We start from the raw sequence: 18,980 nt of genomic DNA on the forward strand, positions 1-18,980 counted from the left end.
ACAAAGGATTAACCGTATTGTGTGGAAGATGATTGTTTGCAGAAAACAGTAGAACAAGTATTGCAGTAGATTGTATTTCAGTATAGAGAATTGGACCGAGGTCCACAGTTCACTAGAGGTGTCTCTCCCATAAGATAAACATCATGTTGGGTGAACAAATTACAGTTGGGCAATTGACAAATAAAGAGGGCATGACCATGCACATACATATTATGATGAGTATTGTGAGATTTAATTGGGCATTACGACAAAGTACATAGACCGCCATCCAGCATGCATCTATGCCTAAAAAGTCCACCTTCAGGTTATCATCCGAACCCCCTCCAGTATTAAGTTGCTAACAACAGACAATTGCATTAAGTATTGCGCGTAATGTAACTAGTAACTACATCCTTGAACATAGCACTAATGTTTTATCCCTAGTGGCAACAGCACATCCACAACCTTAGAACTTTACATCACTGTCCCCAGATATCAATGGAGGCATGAACCCACTATCGAGCATAAATACTCCCTCTTGGAGTTACAAGCATCTACTTGGCCAGAGCATCTACTAGTAACGGAGAGCATGCAAGATCATAAACAACACATAGACATAACTTTGATAATCAACATAACAAGTATTCTCTATTCATCGGATCCCAACAAACGCAACATATAGAATTACAGATAGATGATCTTGATCATGTTAGGCAGCTCACAAGATCCGACAATGAAGCACAATGGGGAGAAGACAACCATCTAGCTACTGCTATGGACCCATAGTCCAGGGGTAGACTACTCACTCATCACTCCGGAGGCGACCATGGCGGCGTAGAGTCCTCCGGGAGATGATTCCCCTCTCCGGCAGGGTGCCGGAGGCGATCTCCTGGATCCCCCGAGATGGGATCGGCGGCGGCGGCGTCTCTGGAAGGTTTTCCGTATCGTGGCTCTCGGTACTGGGGGTTTCGCAACGGAGGCTTTAAGTAGGCGGAAGGGCGGGTCAGGAGGCGGCACGAGGGCCCCACACCACAGGGCCGCGCGGCCAAGGGGGGGGCCGCGCCGCCCTAGGGTGTGGCCCCACTTCGTCTCCTCTTCGGACTTCTGGAAGCTTCGTGCAAAATAGGACCCTGGGCGTTGATTTCGTCCAATTCCGAGAATATTTCGTTACTAGGATTTCTGAAACCAAAAACAGCAGAAAACAGCAACTGGCACTTCGGCATCTTGTTAATAGGTTAGTTCCAGAAAATGCACGAATATGACATAAAGTGTGCATAAAACATGTAGATAACATCAATAATGTGGCATGGACCATAAGAAATTATCGATACGTCGGAGACGTATCAGTCTCCCATGAGGAGGGAGTAGTTCTCCATCGAGGCTCGGGGCTGTACCGGTAGCTATGTGGTTCATCTCTCTCCTATGTACTTCAATACAATAATCTCATGAGCTGCCTTACATGATTGAGATTCATATGATGATGCTTGTAATCTAGATGTCATTATGCTAGTCAAGTGGATTTTACTTATGTGATCTCCGGAGACTCCTTGTCCCACGTGTGTAAAGGTGACAGTGTGTGCACCGTGTGGGTCTCTTAGGCTATATTTCACAGAATACTTATTCGCTGTTATGAATGGCATAGTGAAGTGCTTATTTATATCTCTTTATGATTGCAATGTGTTTTGTATCACAATTTATCTGTGTGCTACTCTAGTGATGTTATTAAAGTAGTTTATTCCTCCTGCACGGTGTAATGGTGACAGTGTGTGCATCGTGTAGTACTTGGCGTAGGCTATGATTGTGATCTCTTGTAGATTATGAAGTTAACTATTGCTATGATAGTATTGATGTGATCTATTCCTCCTTTCGTAGTGTGAAGGTGACAGTGTGCATGCTATGTTAGTACTTGGTTTGGTTATGTTGATCTGTTATGCACTCTAAGGTTATTTAAATATGAACATTGAATATTGTGGAGCTTGTTAACTCCGGCATTGAGGGTTCGTGTAATCCTACACAGTTAGTGGTGTTCATCATCCAACAAGAGGGTGTAGAGTCTAGCATCTATTTATTTATTCTGTTATGTGATCAATGTTGAGAGTGTCCACTAGTGAAAGTATGATCCCTAGGCCTTGTTCCTAAATACTGCTATCGCTGCTTGTTTACTGTTTTACTGCATCTTTACTTCCTGCAATATTACTACCATCAACTGCACGCCAGCAAGCACTTTTCTGGCTCCGTTACTACTGCTCATATTCATTCATACCACTTGTATTTCACTATCTCTTTGCCGAACTAGTGCACCTATTAGGTGTGTTGGGGACACAAGAGACTTCTTGCTTTGTGGTTGCAGGGTTGCATGAGAGGGATATCTTTGACCTCTTCCTCCCTGAGTTCGATAAACCTTGGGTGATCCACTTAAGGGAAACTTGCTGCTGTTCTACAAACCTCTGCTCTTGGAGGCCCAACACTGTCTACAAGAATAGAAGCACCCGTAGACATCAAGCACTTTTCTGGCGCCGTTGCCGGGGAGGAAAGGTAAAAGGCTCTCATACTCCGGTCCCAGGTAAAGTACTTTTCTGTTGCCGTTGTGTGTGTGCTCGAAGCTATTTCCTTTAGATCCTGCAATTGCATCTTTTTGTTTCTTGTTTACACTAGTTAGGCATAATGGACAACAATGAGCTTCTTATTCTATTTCCTGATTTAAGACATGGATGGTTTGATGCGAAAATTAAAAAACCTATGGAACATATTAGTATGAACACTTTGAATACCATTGTTGCTAATGATATAGAAAGTTCTAAGCTTGGGGAAGCTGGCTTTGATGAGCATGATATTTTTAGTCCCCCAAGCATTGAGGAGAAAATTTACTTTGATGATACTTTGCCTCCTATTTATGATGATTATAACGATAGTAGTCTTTTAGTACCACCTGTTATGGAGGATAAATTTGATTATGATTACAATATGCCTCCTATATTTGATAATGAGAATAATAATGATAGCTACTTTGTTGAATTTGCTCCCACTACAACTAATAAAATTGATTATGCCTATGTGGAGAGTAATAATTTTATGCATGAGACTCATAATAAGAATGCTTTATGTGATACTTATATTGTTGAGTTTGTTCATGATGCCTCTGAAAGTTATTATGAGAGAGGAAAATATGGTTTTAGAAATTTTCATGTTACTAAAACACCTCTCTATGTGCTGAAATTTTTAAAGCTACACTTGTTCTATCTTCCTATGCTTGTTACTTTGCTCTTCATGAACTTGTTTATTTACAAGATTCCTTTTCATAGGAAGCATGTTAGGCTTAAATTTGTTTTGAATTTGCCTCTTGATGCTCTCTTTTGCTTCAACTACTATTTCTTGCGAGTGCATCATTAAAACTGTTGAGCCCATCTTAATGGCTATAAAGAAAGAACTTCTTGGGAGATAACCCATGTGTTTATTTTGTTACAGTACTTTTATTTTGTATTTGTGTCTTGGAAGTTGTTACTACTGTAGCAACCTCTCCTTATCTTAATTTTGTTGCATTGTTGTGCCAAGTAAAGTCTTTGATAGCAAGGTTGATACTAGATTTGGATTATTGCGCAGAAACAGATTTCTGTCTGTCACGAATCTGGGCAGAATTCTCTGTAGGTAACTCAGAAAAATCTGCCAATTTACGTGCGTGATCCTCAGATATGTACGCAACTTTCATTCAATTTGGGCATTTTCATCTGAGCAAGTCTGGTGCCACTTTAAAATTCGTCTTTACGGACTGTTCTGTTCTGACAGATTCTGCCTTTTATTTCGCATTGCCTCTTTTGCTGTGTTGGATGGATTTCTTTGTTCCGTTAATCTCCAGTAGCTTTGGGCAATGTCCAGAAGTGTTAAGAATGATTGTGTCACCTCTAAACATGTGAATTTTTGATTATGCACTAACCCTCTAATGAGTTTGTTTCGAGTTTGGTGTGGAGCAAGTTTTAAGGGTCAAGAGAGGAGGATGATATACTATGATCAAGAAGAGTGAAGAGTCTAAGCTTGGGGATGCCCCGGTGGTTCACCCCTGCATATTTTAAGAAGACTCAAGCGTCTAAGCTTGGGGATGCCCAAGGCATCCCCTTCTTCATCGACAACATTATCAGGTTCCTCCCCTGAAACTATATTTTTATTTCATCACATCTTATGTTCTTTGCTTGGAGCGTCGGTTTGTTCTTGTTTTTGTTTTTGTTTGAATAAAATGGATCCTAGCATTCATTGTGTGGGAGAGAGACACGCTCCGCTGTTGCATATGGACAAATATGTCCTTAGGCTTTACTCATAGTATTCATGGCGAAGGTTGAATCTTCTTCGTTAAATTGTTATATGGTTGGAATCGGGAAATGCTACATGTAGTAATTCTAAAATGTCTTCGATAATGTGATACTTGGCAATTGTTGTGCTCATGTTTAAGCTCTTGCATCATATACTTTGCACCCATTAATGAAGAAATACATAGAGCTTGCTAAAATTTGGTTTGCATATTTGGTCTCTCTAAAGTCTAGATAATTTCTAGTAAAGAGTTTGAACAACAAGGAAGACGGTGTAGAGTCTTATAATGTTTACAATATGTCTTTTATGTGAGTTTTGCTGCACCGGTTCATCCTTGTGTTTGTTTCAAATAATCTTGCTAGCCTAAACCTTGTATCGAGAGGGAATACTTCTCATGCATCCAAAATCCTTGAGCCAACCACTATGCCATTTGTGTCCACCATACCTACCTACCACATGGTATTTCTCTGCCATTCCAAGCAAATACTTCATGTGCTACCTTTAAACAATTCAAAAGCTATTATCTCTTATTTGTGTCAATGTTTTATAGCTCATGAGGAAGTATGTGGTGTTTTATCTTTCGATCTTGTCATTTACTTTTGACAGACTTTCACAATGGACTAGTGGCTCATCCGCTTATCCAATAATTTTGCAAAAAGAGCTGGCAATGGGGTTCCCAGCCCCAATTAATTAACTTGCATTAATAATTCTCTTCACATGTTTTGCTCTGATTCATCAGTAAGCAACTTAATTTTGCAAATAGACACTCCTTCATGGTATGTGATTCTTGGAAGGCACCCGAGGATTCGGTTAGCCATGGCTTGAGAAAGCAAAGGTTGGGAGGAGTGTCATCTAAAAAATAAAAAAAATAAAAACTAAACTAAAGTACATGTGTAAACAAAAGAGAAGAGGGATGATCTACCTTGCTGGTAGAGATAACGTCCTTCATGGGAGCCGCTCTTGAAAGTCTGGTTGATAAGGTAGTTAGAGTACCCGCTACCATTCGTTGACAACAACAAACACCTCTCAAAACTTTATTTGTATGCTCTCTATATGATTTCAAAACTTAAAAAGCTCTAGCACATGATTTTATCCCTGCTTCCCTCTGCGAAGGGCCTTTCTTTTACGTTTATGTTGAGTCAGTTCACCTATCTCTCTCCACCTCAAGAAGCAAACACTTGTGTGAACTGTGCATTGATTCCTACATACTTGCATATTGCACTTGTTATATTACTTTGCATTGACAACTATCCATGAGATATACATGTTATAAGTTGAAAGCAACCGCTGAAACTTAATCTTCCTTTGTGTTGCTTCAACACCTTTACTTTGATTTATTGCTTTATGAGTTAACTCTTATGCAAGACTTATTGATGCTTGTCTTGAAAGTACTATTCATGAAAAGTCTTTGCTTTATGATTCAGTTGTTTACGCATATCATTACCATTGTTTTGATTGCTGCATTCATTACATATGCTTACAATAGTATGATCAAGGTTATGGTGGCATGTCACTCCAGAAATTATCTTTGTTATCGTTTACCTACTCGGGACGAGCAGGAACTAAGCTTGGGGATGCTGATACGTCTCCGACGTATCGATAATTTCTTATGTTCCATGCCACATTATTGATGATATCTACATGTTTTATGCATACTTTATGTTATTATTATGCGTTTTCCGGAACTAACCTATTGACGAGATGCCGAAGGGCCAGTTGCTGTTTTCTGCTGTTTTTGGTTTCAGAAATCCTAGTAAGGAAATATTCTCGGAATTGGACGAAATCAACGCCCAGCATCTTTGAATCCCCGGGAGCTTCCAGAACACCCGAGAGCCGCCAGAGAGGGGCCACAGGGGGCCCACACATGGTGGCGGCGCGGCCCAGGAGGGGGGCGCGCCGCCCTAGTGTCTGGTGGCCCCAGACCCCTTCTGACGCTGCCCTTCCGCCTACTTAAAGTCTCCGTCGCGAAAACCCTACCACGTTTGACGAAACCAGAGAAAACCTTCCAGAGCCGCCGCCATCGCGAAGCCAAGATCTGGGGGACTGGAGTCTCTGTTCCGGCACGCCGCCGGGACGGGGAAGTGCCCCCGGAAGGCTTCTCCATCAACACCACCACCATCTTCATCAACGCTGCCGTCTCCCATGAGGAGGGAGTAGTTCTCCATCGAGGCTCGGGGCTGTACCGGTAGCTATGTGGTTCATCTCTCTCCTATGTACTTCAATACAATAATCTCATGAGCTGCCTTACATGATTGAGATTCATATGATGATGCTTGTAATCTAGATGTCATTATGCTAGTCAAGTGGATTTTACTTATGTGATCTCCGGAGACTCCTTGTCCCACGTGTGTAAAGGTGACAGTGTGTGCACCGTGTGGGTCTCTTAGGCTATATTTCACAGAATACTTATTCGCTGTTATGAATGGCATAGTGAAGTGCTTATTTATATCTCTTTATGATTGCAATGTGTTTTGTATCACAATTTATCTGTGTGCTACTCTAATGATGTTATTAAAGTAGTTTATTCCTCCTGCACGATGTAATGGTGACAGTGTGTGCATCGTGTAGTACTTGGCGTAGGCTATGATTGTGATCTCTTGTAGATTATGAAGTTAACTATTGCTATGATAGTATTGATGTGATCTATTCCTCCTTTCGTAGTGTGAAGGTGACAATGTGCATGCTATGTTAGTACTTGGTTTGGTTATGTTGATCTGTTATGCACTCTAAGGTTATTTAAATATGAACATTGAATATTGTGGAGCTTGTTAACTCCGGCATTGAGGGTTCGTGTAATCCTACACAGTTAGTGGTGTTCATCATCCAACAAGAGGGTGTAGAGTCTAGCATCTATTTATTTATTCTGTTATGTGATCAATGTTGAGAGTGTCCACTAGTGAAAGTATGATCCCTAGGCCTTGTTCCTAAATACTGCTATCGCTGCTTGTTTACTGTTTTACTGCATCTTTACTTCCTGCAATATTACTACCATCAACTGCACGCCAGCAAGCACTTTTCTGGCACCGTTACTACTGCTCATATTCATTCATACCACTTGTATTTCACTATCTCTTCGCCGAACTAGTGCACCTATTAGGTGTGTTGGGGACACAAGAGACTTCTTGCTTTGTGGTTGCAGGGTTGCATGAGAGGGATATCTTTGACCTCTTCCTCCCTGAGTTCGATAAACCTTGGGTGATCCACTTAAGGGAAACTTGCTGCTGTTCTACAAACCTCTGCTCTTGGAGGCCCAACATTGTCTACAAGAATAGAAGCACCCGTAGACATCAGAGACATGAACGTGGAGGGTTCCAGGGGAGACGCCGACGCAGCTCGTGCCGCCATCACCTCTTGGCCGATGCGCTCGCGGTACATCTCGTGCCACGCCCGCGCCAACGGGTCCATCTTCTCCATGTCATCCATCAAGATCATTGATTCTTGAGACATCTTGGCCAACGTTAGCTGTGTCGCTTCGTTGGTGGCCTTCATGGAAGCGGCGTGAGCTTCCATCTTCGCCGCCTCCACCTTCTCCCTCTCCAACTCAATCTTCATGTCTTGCTTGTCGAGGATTGCCTTCCACACGACGGTGGCCCTATCCGCCGCTTCCTTGTTCTCCACCGAGAATGAGGTGATCATCTTCTCGATGCAGGCGTCCATGGCTGCCAATACCGGCGCCGCATTCCTCTCGGCCTTGGCCTTCTTTTTGCCAATGGGGCGCCCGGTGGAGGCGTCGGCTGGATCGACCGGCCCATCTTCCCCGTACTTCATTAGAGTGTGGAGGAGGTCGTCCCATTTCTTGCAACCTTGTAGCTTGTTGTAGCAATGCATGAAGGGGAAGTATTTGTCCTCGTGTTGTTCTTGTACATGTCGGGGGCATCGAGCATCTAACAATACATGATGCAAAACAAGATATGGAACAAGTTGGATCATATACATGATGCAAAACAAGATATGGAACAAGATGGATCATCAAATAGATACACTATAATGCATTATGAATAAGATGGGCGTAGATCATACCCAATCCACCATCGTCTTGCCGCTCTCCTTCCGGTTCTTAATCTTCTCATAGTAGCCATGGAACTTGCTACACGCCGCCTTGATCATGTTCCAACGGTGAGAGAGTGCGCCCTCGTTCCGGTTCATGTCCATGTTGGTGTAGTCACCATAGTTATTCTTCTCGTTGAAGCAATCGAGGATGCGCTTGTAGTACTTGCCTCCGGTTTGGTTGGCGCCGCTGATGGGGCAAAAGCTCACTTGCTTCCACGCCTCGATGAGACATTCATCCTCCAAAGACCTCCACCTCGGACCACGAGTGCCACTGGAACGCATGCGTGTCGTCGTGGTCATGTCGGTGTCGGCGTCGATCAGCTCCTCCTTGACCTCCTCCTCACCTTCGTCCTCCTCGGCCTCTTCTTCATACTCGTCGATGGGGGGTTCGTAGGCATGGTCGCGTATGAAGCCATTGAGGATCTCCTCCCCGGCGGCAATCTACGCATTAAGTTACCTACTTTCATTCGCCGTCGGTGTCTACGATGCACATAACACATAAAAGTAAGGAAACGCACCTCCTCCTCGCCCATGGACACGTCGGACGCGCTGTCGAACACCTGGTGGGTGTGCCTGCCATCGTCGGGGAAGGCCGGTGCCGTCTGTCACGTGGCCCTCGGTGCGGCGCAGGTCAGGCGACGAGTTCAGGTCGGGGAAGCGAAAGGCGCCGCTGCCCGTCGCCGCTGAATCCGGCGAGAACAGCGCGTTGTGGTCGACGGTCATGTCGCTGTCCCCGTACTCGAGGGAGTAGCGGGCGCGGCCGTCCATCTGCGACAGCCGCATCTGCGAGATCAACGGCCCGTCTGGGTTGTACCCCGCGTAGTAACCCGGCGATGACGGTGAGCTCGAGATGTTGCTGAGGCCGCCGCCCAAGCTGAGGCACGCTTGCGCAGTGGTCGCCGCTTTCGCTGCGTCGATAGTAGCGATGCGTCGTCTTCTACGGTCGGCCATTATGAAGGAGCGGCGTTCCATCTCCTTGTCCCACTCCTCCTGCGACATGGTCGCCGTCTTCTCCTTCGGCGCAACGGTAGGCGCCTTCGGCGGCGCCTTCGTCGGCAGCTTCGCTGCCTTCGCCGGAGCCTTTCTCTTCGGTGGCATGGCGCGGTGGCGAGGGTTTTTCGGGTTGGAGGCTGGATGGGAGATGGAGCGGCAGGCGGGAGAAATGAGCGGCGGAGGGGACGGGGTTTTGGGGGAGAAGATGTATAATTTGGGGATGTGTGGCTGACAGGCAGCTCCCACGTCCAAAAAATTTAGCCTCGCGAGGCGCTGGCGCGCCCGATTCGCGCCCTTTGCGAAGGGGCCGGCACGGGGTTACCGGCGCTTCATTGAGCTCGAAAAATCGCCGGCGCCGTTTGGGGCGCGCCGGTGTGAGCCCATTTTCGCTCACACGGGGTCGCTATAGGGGGCGCCGATGGAGATGCTCTTAATGATATGGTTCAATGTTGGATGCCTAAGGAAGAATCGTGCATCAGTGCAAGGGTCTCTGTGCATCTCACTGGACAGTCAGGTGATGTCTCACGTGTGAGGCCCAATTTAAGGTCTTTTCTTCATGAATTATTTTGTATCAACTGGCATGAGTTGCTGTTAATTAGTGCTCAGATTAATGGGAGTCTACTAATTATTGCTGGTCCTGAATCTAATGCCATGAATGGATTGGAGTTCAGTATCCATAATTCTGAATTTAGCTCTTTCTTGTCTCACCCTGGCATTACAGATTATGCTGAAATTATGCAGTCAAATGCAAACTCTCGTGGATTTCTAGATGCTAATCAATACAAGCTGAATAATATGATTCTCTATTGGAATGTGGGTCTGTTGATTACGCATGCTCCTGATGCTAAGAACTATCAGCATCAACTTATGAATGCATTCCCTCTAATTACAGAATGTTTGCAATTATTATGTTTTTTTAAAATTTGTTTTCAGTTATCTTGATAGTCTGGTTGACCATCATGCTTGGCCACCATCCTTGGAACCTTTGGGTATTCTTCTTGACAAGAATTTGCATGCCCCGGGGAGTTCTGGTGTACAAATTCCCATGTATTGCTGCTACCTGGTAATTGTTACATGTCTTGGAATTCCCTAGGACCTGGTTCAATTGCACCTGCTGCTTTGTGGCCATGTCAAAAGAAGCAACAAGTTATGGCAATTCTGAGCTCTCTCAAGCTAAACTTCAATGTTTCTAGAGGCCTACTCCCATCACATCTCAGGGGATAGTATATGGGTTTTACTCCTGCACGGCACAATTAATCGTGAAGATGTCTTCTTTGCTTGTCGCTTAGTCTTTTTATCTCCTGAAATGCATGCTTCCAAAGAAACTTGAAAGCTTCATAGGCGCCCAAGCTTCAGTTTTGTATTGTAGCTTCATGTCCTTTTTTATGTAGCGGTAAATATTTCTTGTTTTGTAGATTTTAGATCTTGTCCCTATCCCTGGCACATGAGTGCTTTCCAGAGAAGCTGCCTATTACACTACATGGCGCCCAAGCTTCATTTTGTTCTGTATGGGTCTGCAAGACAAGGACATAAGCGCTACAAAGGTTAGCTCAAGTTGATTCTGGGCAAACACATTTTTTCTGAATTTTTCTTCAAACTGGTTGGCAATTCTTCTGTTTTCTCTGTTGATGGGAAGAGCTTGACATAGAAAGGGAACAAGTTTGATCTAACTGCGTCAAGACACTTGAACATGTTAGCTGTTCTTGATTTGCTCATAGTGGTAATTATGTGATATCAACTGTTGTCTATGTCACAGACACACTCGCATTTCATATTCTCTGACATCTTCTGAATCTATATTATTCATTGTTTATGCACAGCTCTTATTTTAATTTTTTACTTCATAGGAAACCGCTTTGGCTAGTCAGTTTGATCTTGAAATTTTAGTCCAGTATTATGGAACTGACAAGGTATTGGGACAAGTGTTGATGATATCGAAACATCATATTTCTGTGCAACAAATAAGTAATAGTTATGCCATGTTATTGATACTTCTCTAAAGAACACACCGAAGAGCATATTTTTGCTGCGAATCTGACTTTGGTTTTGGTGCTAATGCAGTACTATGAGTCACTTCTGCTAGAAGTCAAAGAGGAGAATGAGAGAGAAGTTCTGGTGCTACTGCAGAAGCTGTGGGCAATAAACTCCAAAAGTTACAGACAAAGCTTGATAGTTGACTAAGCTGCCAGCATTTGTAGTTAAATATGCATAGTTATATAGATCGAAGTGAGTCATGTCCTATAAATCCACTATTAGAGGTAGGGCAGAGACTGAATTCGCCTGATGAGGGAAGATGATCACAAATTTTGAAATTTGTTCCACTGATGCATGGTGCCAACATTAGTACCTCGTGATCTTCTGATGCCTGTGTAATTGAAATCAAAATGTTTGTTATTTATTTCCAAACTAATTGGCCAATACAATATTTTCTCATGTAAGTTGTATTCATGCTCGTGTCGTCTCGATTAGAATGAAGATGATCAATATTTTTTATCGCCAATACAAAAGAGAAACATTAAAAACCATTCCACCAACTTACAACAGAGATGACATAGTATCTTTTGGCGATCCGGAACCAAAAAGAAACTGCTGTAACTTTTGTGCCATCATCTTCAAAGATTCATGAAGATCATCTGTGACTTCAGCAAATAGCTATGTGTGGACATGGTTATGATAGTAATTCCGAATCGTACCACATCAAGCCTGGGTGTGTACCACCGGAATGATTGGTCATCCTTTTAAATCAAGAGGATGTAGATGAAATGGTGATTTGTACATTGTGGCAGTTACGATGAGACGAGTGACGATATAAGTTTTATCGCCAATCTTGAACGTCTTGTATCATGTTTTTTTTTAAATGGGAGCAGACCTCTAAACTGAAAGATAGATACTGAGATACCAATATGAAAAATATCCCAAAACACAACCAGATTCGATCTGGTACACAGGAGGGTCATCAATGGTTCACAAAGTATTATCTAGCAGTATTTAGACGATGACATATGATAACAGGCAAAAATTTCCACTCTGCCAAAACCAGATACTACAAGTTGCTCTAACGAATAAGCGGACAATTAAGCCAAGCTTTCTTCCTCTAGGCCTTCCTGGGTGCAATCTCGGACTCAGCCTGCTCAAACAAACAAGTATCGGACACATCAGGGGATTGCAACAGTGTTGACAAACAAGCATATCGCAAGGTATGGTGTTAAGAAAGAGCATACCTCTTTATTTAGTGGCTCTTCTCGGATAAGATGAGTTCAATGTGGCACGGGTTAGACATGTAGGCTGCAATTGGGGGGCACAATAAGATCGCAGACCTCAGCATTGCTCTCAGCATTCTTGAGAAGATCCAGAACAAACTGAGCAGACTTGGCTGGCCAGCGTCCATGACCATTTGGCTGGCAGTTCTTAGCTTGTGCAGTACGTCCAACACCACGGCAGTACCTATGGAAGGGAATGGCTTGCTTGCGAGCAAGGACATCCTCCAGGTACCTCTTAGCCTTGTTCAGTGCCATCTTCTCAAGGGTGAACGATGTCTCCCTGGTGTTCTGCAATTATGAACAATCAATAAAATAATTAGACTCATAGCAACACAACAAGGATCAATTAGCATAATGACAATAACACATCCACCAATACATCAAGTAAGAAACACGAAACTTCATACATTCAAATGACAAAGACTACTCAACTGACTACAAAGTTATATTAGATTTTGCCAGAACTACTCACAGAACACAAACCATCAATGGTGAATTGGTGCAAAATGTACCATTATTTACTGAACCAATAGACATAAAACACAAAGTACTGTGTCCAACGGTTCACCAAATAACAATGAGACCGGTATTCCTAAAGTTTACGGCTCCAATCACAAGAAGCTCCAGCAGAAACAACAGAAGGTTCATGATTATCAATTAATGGACTTGTGGAAATCCTGTTATTACAGATCATGCAGGTGTTTCAGGTAGAAAGCAAGTCATCCATGTTGAAAGATATCCTAGCAGTCAGCACCAATCTCATGTATCTCAATCTGCTGTCTCTTTAACCCAAACTTCTCCTGGAGACATACATAGTCTACACGCAGACCAAAGATATCCAATGTTGTGAGCCTGGACTCTCTGAAATTTTTACATTGAACAAATTGGTAATTATGTTGAAGCAAACACAAAACAAATTTAGAAGTGATGAACTAGCAGAAGTTCTTGAAATTTCAATTTACGCAAGATGCTTCTACCAGTCATCTACATAGAGACAACATCAGTAGCATTCAGGAAGAAAAGGTGATAGAAACTGAAGCAAAGGGATTAGACAAGAATAATACCTCGATGATCAAACTTCAAATGCACCCATCATAGAGCTTCTTCTCGCAGCTTGTTGTCCTACACAACAGAAACAATAATTCAGCAAATGTTTGAGCATCACCGTCAGCAAATATTTCCTGCTTGTACTGTTGCCATCATGGAACACTTTCTGTTTTCATACTGCTATGGTAACCTCTCAGATTCTATTTTGTTTAATCATCTCTATTAAAATGTACAATCTCAAAGCTGACCATAATACGCTGATGCTAGACTGCTAGAGTTGAGCTCGCTGAATCTGCACCTCGCCACTGCCAACTCTCTAGCCCAAAGATAGCTACAGGACCTAAAGCTACCTAATCAATTTAGCTTAGAGATTCCAAATAAAGAAGACTATGATAGAGAAAATACTGATAGAGCAAATTACTCATGTGTTCCAACAGGCAGTGGGCTGCCAGATTTAGAAGTACCGCGTCTACGTTGTGTGTTTTTTCTTCAGTATTCAGATACAAACCACACTACTAGGTAGTAGTTTCAGCAAAATAAACGAACTGACAATGTGCTACAAAATAGTACCACTGACTAAGTTCCCCAAAATGCTTTGTGAGCAGGAGGGGGGCCATTGATGAATTGGAGCTTACCGACGATCGAAGGAGGCGACGTGAAAGAGGAGCCAGAAATGCGTCCGCGTCAGGTAGGGGGTAGGTGCTGAATTCTCCCGGCGATCCCAGCGACACTCCGGCCGATCCTTTCGTTCGTGACTCTCCCGGTGATCCCTGTGACGGAGGGGAGGGGGTGGGGGGAGGGGGCGGCGGTGGCTGGCGGAGACAACGGAGGGAGGGGAGGCGGCGGCGTCTGGCGGCTGCGACGGAGGAGCACGAGCGGCCGGAGCGGCTAGCGGCTGCGACGGAGGGAGGGGCGGCGGCGGCTGGCGGCTGCAATGGAGGACAAGAGGCCATCGCTCTAGGAAGAAGGCCATGACGTGTTTGCGATTTGATGAGACTCATTTTTTTGTTTTTCTGATTATGATTGATTTGATGAGTTGATCTTCAAAACGTTCGTTTAGAATTATTGAAGTATTATAGAAGTTACACATCGATTTAATCAACGGCTACAAAAAAATACATTAGACGGAACCTAGATTTGATTAGACGGAACCAAAGTTCCGTGCCAATCACCGTAAAAGAGCTCATACAATTAACCTGTAAAAGAAATAGAGGCATGCCATGAAGGAAGTCTAGCGCTTACTTATCGCTTGGTAACATTCTTGTTGCCTATTGCCCATCTTTCCCTTTTGGTGCTTTATTTTTTCCACGACGCGATCACCACAAATATTTCAGTACGCGGACCTGTGAAAAGAATACGAACATGGATCATAATTGAGAAAGTTTTGTGCCATTTACTCCTTGCATAGCATCTGCTCTCAAATTTGAGGAAATTTGAAAAGAACCTAAAAAAACTGGGGCAATCGATTAATGTTTGGATCAAACAATTGGGAGGAACCACAAACTCAATATCAGGTTAACAAAGAACCTTTAAGAGGTGAGGGCTCAAAGGAAATGGTTGTCTCACGGACTATCTAAAATGTCATACACCCAATAAGAATGTGACCTTCAATCACTGCTAGCAAAGCTAGCTAAACTTGGATAACTCATTTATATGAAGGAATGATACTCCAAAACATTCTGTCAATCACTAACCATTTACAGTTTGGGAAGCAAGATCCTTAGTAACATAGAAGCAGAAAAACACATCCAAAATATGTGACATTTAGTCAACACGGTCTAGATCAGGTTTTTTGCTTGAACCACTGAGGATGTAAAGCATAGAACAAGACAGAAAATACAAAGCAGCAAACTGTACTTGTGTTGTACACTGGGACAGTGGTAATCAAACCGAAGAGTAAAAACTGAACCTGAAGGCATGCTCCTATCATCCGAATTCCGAAAAATGTGAATGCTTACCAAGACATGCCCAACAGTCAGCACAGCTCTCCAAAGAAGTACGTGCTTCATCCCAATCAGCATTCAGGAGTATCTAACTTTTTGCACGCACACTGAAGCATGCCCAACAGTAGCATTCTGCATTGGCAAAAAAAATCTGCATCAATAGGTAGCTTGAACAGTAGAAACTAATAAAGAGGAATGTTAAGTTCCCTAACGAGACCTAATAGGTTTCAACAATATAATCCTATGTGTACATGAGAGTAACCAGGACCAAAAATATGCATCATTTAATGCCGGGACAATCTATTAAAACAGAATATGCATCGCACAAGCTATAGGTTTGATTCTCACCTATCACAAATAGATGCAAGTCTGACCTGCTTTAGGAAATTGATGTATTCAGCCTTTTCTACCTCAAACTATACGGAAGCTTGGATCAAATAGTCCTCAGGTCTAACTCCTAGTTACTCTAAATATTCTATAACCATGTTCAAAAAATTGAACAATCGCCCATGAATCCATGAGGAAAAAGATGAAAAACAGAATACGACTATAGAAGCACCCAAGAAATTCAAGCAAGCCTTTCTAGTCCTGACTTATAGCATGTCGATGGAGAAAAGCCTCTCAAGCCGGTAATTTGTGGACAAATCACAAAGTCCAAAAGATACAACCAGCATAACTGCCGCTGGACCATCTGACCAAACTAATTATAGTCCCAAATAGGGAAACTGCTGGCCAAAATGACAATGGTCAACACAAAATACAGGTAACTACACGATCAAGGCTAACCTGCAAATATCAAGATATTTTTATTAGTCAAAGATACAACCAGCACAAATTAGTATTACAAAATAGAAGAAAATGCACTGAACGACAGAAAAGATTTTGGAGGTGTACCATCAAGGAAAAATTTCTACTATTGCGAGATAATTTCTTGATCTTCTTTTGATACACGATAGTAAACATTCATGTAAAATTAATGCAGTGCTTGCTGAAACAAAACAGAGGAATATGGGTTACCTCCAGTCGATGATAACATATCTCGACGAACCCAAGAGTGAGAGAGAACGGGTCAGACGGGTTTTATAGTTGTCCCAATAGTTTAATGCTATAGGCCGGGATGAGCATACATAGAATGTTTAGCTGCCAATCAAATCCAGATTAGCTGATGCACCATGGAACCAGCTACTCCATTATTTTTAAAACCAAAAGCTAGAATAATCACCAAAAGAAGCACAACCTCTGACCTAAAAAATGAACAAGAATAATTGGATTCAGTAATTCTGAAATGGTACATATAATCGTGGAAGTAACATGGAAAAGAGGCATTATTAATACACATATCATATCCAGTTTGTCATTTTGACAAACACTTGGGGGCATTGCCCTTAATTATGCTGAAAGCATGAAAGCAAATACAGACATCAAGTAGCAAATATTTTTAGGATGCAGGAGGGAAATGAACTTTCTAATCATCAACTTCAATGGATCTTAGGAATGTGATGTTCTAAAAAAAACTTTGGCATGTCTTCGTTGATGTTAAACTACAACCTGAGCATACTAATACAATAATTATGAGCAACAAAATATATACTAAAAAGAGATGATAAACCTGTCAAGTTTGACATCTACTAATCATCCTCTTCAAAGAAAACAAGATGCACACACCTAGTCATCTTCCATGAGTAGTCTTTACCCATAGGCATTTACACAAGCAGCTTCTGTACACACGGACACACCTGCAATCCTATAATAAGGAAAAAAAAATAAGTGATGTTGATCATAGCGAGAGATGATATTCAGGGTTAGGGGAAAGAAAGGCAGAGAACCTGTATATTTGGGATGCCGAGGTTGCCGGCGCGACGCCATGCTCTGGCCGAGGAGCATAACCACTGCACGTATCTAGGACCGCCGACCACCGTGAGCTCCGCCAACGCAAGCTCCAGCCCTCACCTTAGGCCGACCAGAAGATGAACGCAGAGCAGATGTGAGGCAAAGCGTAGCAGCGGCGTGGCACCGGTGGCCCAGCGAGGCGGCGGCGGCGGAGAGGAGGAGGTCGCGCGGCGTGGCACCGGTGGCCGAGCGAGGCGGCGGCGGCGGCGGAGGCGGAGAGGAGGAGGTCGCGCGGCGTGGCACCGGTGGCCCAGCGAGGCGGCGGCGGCGGCGGCGGAGAGGAGGAGGTCGCGAGCGAGGGAGCGCGTGGTTTGGCGGCTAGGGTTGGCCGTCCCCTTTTTCTTTTCTACCTGGGCAGCGCGAGAGTAGTACTACAGGGCCAGCACATGACGCGCGCGTGGACCAGCAAGCGGAGCTAAGAGCATCCCCACTCGTTGGCGCTCCCCACGCCCCAAATCCGGCGAAATTTTCGTCCGGATTGGAGGAAGATTTGGCGTGGAGAGCGCCGAAATTCCAGCCGTCCCCCGGCAGGAAACCCCCAACCTCGACCATTTGACATATTTCAAACAAATTTAACATAAAATTTAACAAGTTCGGCGACCAAGAGTACGAAAATTGCTGAAACAAATTCGGCGATAATCAGTACAATGTTTAACAAGTGCTGAAACAAATGAAGCACACAATTTCACAATTTTTCAAACAAATTAAGACAGATTAGTTGGCGTCGGCGTTGGCGTTGCCTCGGAGCCTCCATATGTGCTCCACCAGATCATCTTGCAGCAGGCCAGCAGCTGATGCATTGTAGAGTCTCGAATCTCCTGGCGCATAGCAATGAAGGCGGCCCATGATGGAGGCACCTGGTGATTAGGCTGTGCAAGAGGACCCTCTCTCTCATATGGTGCTTCTTGCTTAGCTAGAGGAACCGGATGCTTTCGCTCATTTTCAATAATCATATTATGTAGGCACATACAGCAGTTTATCACCTCCCACATCTGATCTTTGGACCAAGTCATAGCGGGGAACCGGACGACAGCAAATCTCTGCTGGAGGACACCAAATGCACGCTCGACGTCTTTTCGGCAAGCTTCTTGTTTCTTGACAAACTCGCAAAGTTTGGGGTGCTAGGGTTCGAGATAGTCTTCACAAATGTTGCCCACTTTGGATAGATACCGTCTGCAAGGTAGTATCCTTTGTTGTAGTGCCGACCATTGATCACATAGTCCACCGGGGGAGCATGACCCTCAACAAGCTTGGAAAAGACCGGGGAGCAGTTTAGGACGTTGATGTCATTGTTGGATCCAGGCATACCAAAGAAAGAGTGTCAAATCCAGAGATCATGGGTAGCCACTGCTTCAAGTATCATAGTGCAGCCTTTTTTGTGACCCTTGTACATTCCCTGCCACGCAAACGGACAGTTCTTCCATTGCTAATGCATGCAGTCAATGCTTCCAAGCATCCCGGGCAAACCGCTAGCTTCGGTTGTTGGAAGGAGCCGCTGAGTGTCTTCGACCGTGGGTGA

At 43.7% G+C, this 18,980-nt stretch overlaps 2 long non-coding RNA genes and 1 other non-coding gene across 11 annotated transcripts; 1 reads left to right on the forward strand and 2 right to left on the reverse strand.

The window, feature by feature from the left end:
- Positions 1-10,594: 10,594 nt before the first annotated feature.
- LOC127307094 (uncharacterized) lies at positions 10,595-11,754 on the forward strand. 2 transcript variants are annotated; one of them, XR_007855144.2, is made up of 3 exons: positions 10,595-10,865; positions 11,169-11,231; positions 11,383-11,754. It is a non-coding gene; the product is annotated as an uncharacterized lncRNA (long non-coding RNA). The 2 variants fall into 2 exon arrangements; XR_007855143.2 differs by lacking the exon at positions 11,169-11,231.
- Positions 11,755-12,193: 439 nt separating this feature from the next.
- On the reverse strand, positions 12,194-17,814 carry LOC127307092 (uncharacterized). 8 transcript variants are annotated; one of them, XR_011747377.1, is made up of 9 exons: positions 17,398-17,814; positions 17,237-17,315; positions 15,920-16,815; positions 15,587-15,703; positions 14,871-14,971; positions 13,646-13,703; positions 13,269-13,442; positions 12,543-12,869; positions 12,194-12,448 (listed from the first exon to the last, which is right to left on the reverse strand). It is a non-coding gene; the product is annotated as an uncharacterized lncRNA (long non-coding RNA). The 8 variants fall into 8 exon arrangements; XR_011747376.1 differs by having other exon boundaries at positions 15,587-16,357; positions 16,589-16,815; positions 17,398-17,813; XR_011747378.1 differs by having other exon boundaries at positions 16,589-16,815; positions 17,398-17,808.
- LOC127311033 (small nucleolar RNA snoR74) lies at positions 13,086-13,193 on the reverse strand. Its single transcript, XR_007857526.1, has one exon. It is a non-coding gene; the product is annotated as a small nucleolar RNA snoR74 (small nucleolar RNA).
- Positions 17,815-18,980: the final 1,166 nt, after the last annotated feature.

This window comes from Lolium perenne, chromosome 6, assembly GCF_019359855.2.
Source record: "Lolium perenne isolate Kyuss_39 chromosome 6, Kyuss_2.0, whole genome shotgun sequence".
Taxonomy (NCBI): Eukaryota; Viridiplantae; Streptophyta; class Magnoliopsida; order Poales; family Poaceae; genus Lolium; species Lolium perenne.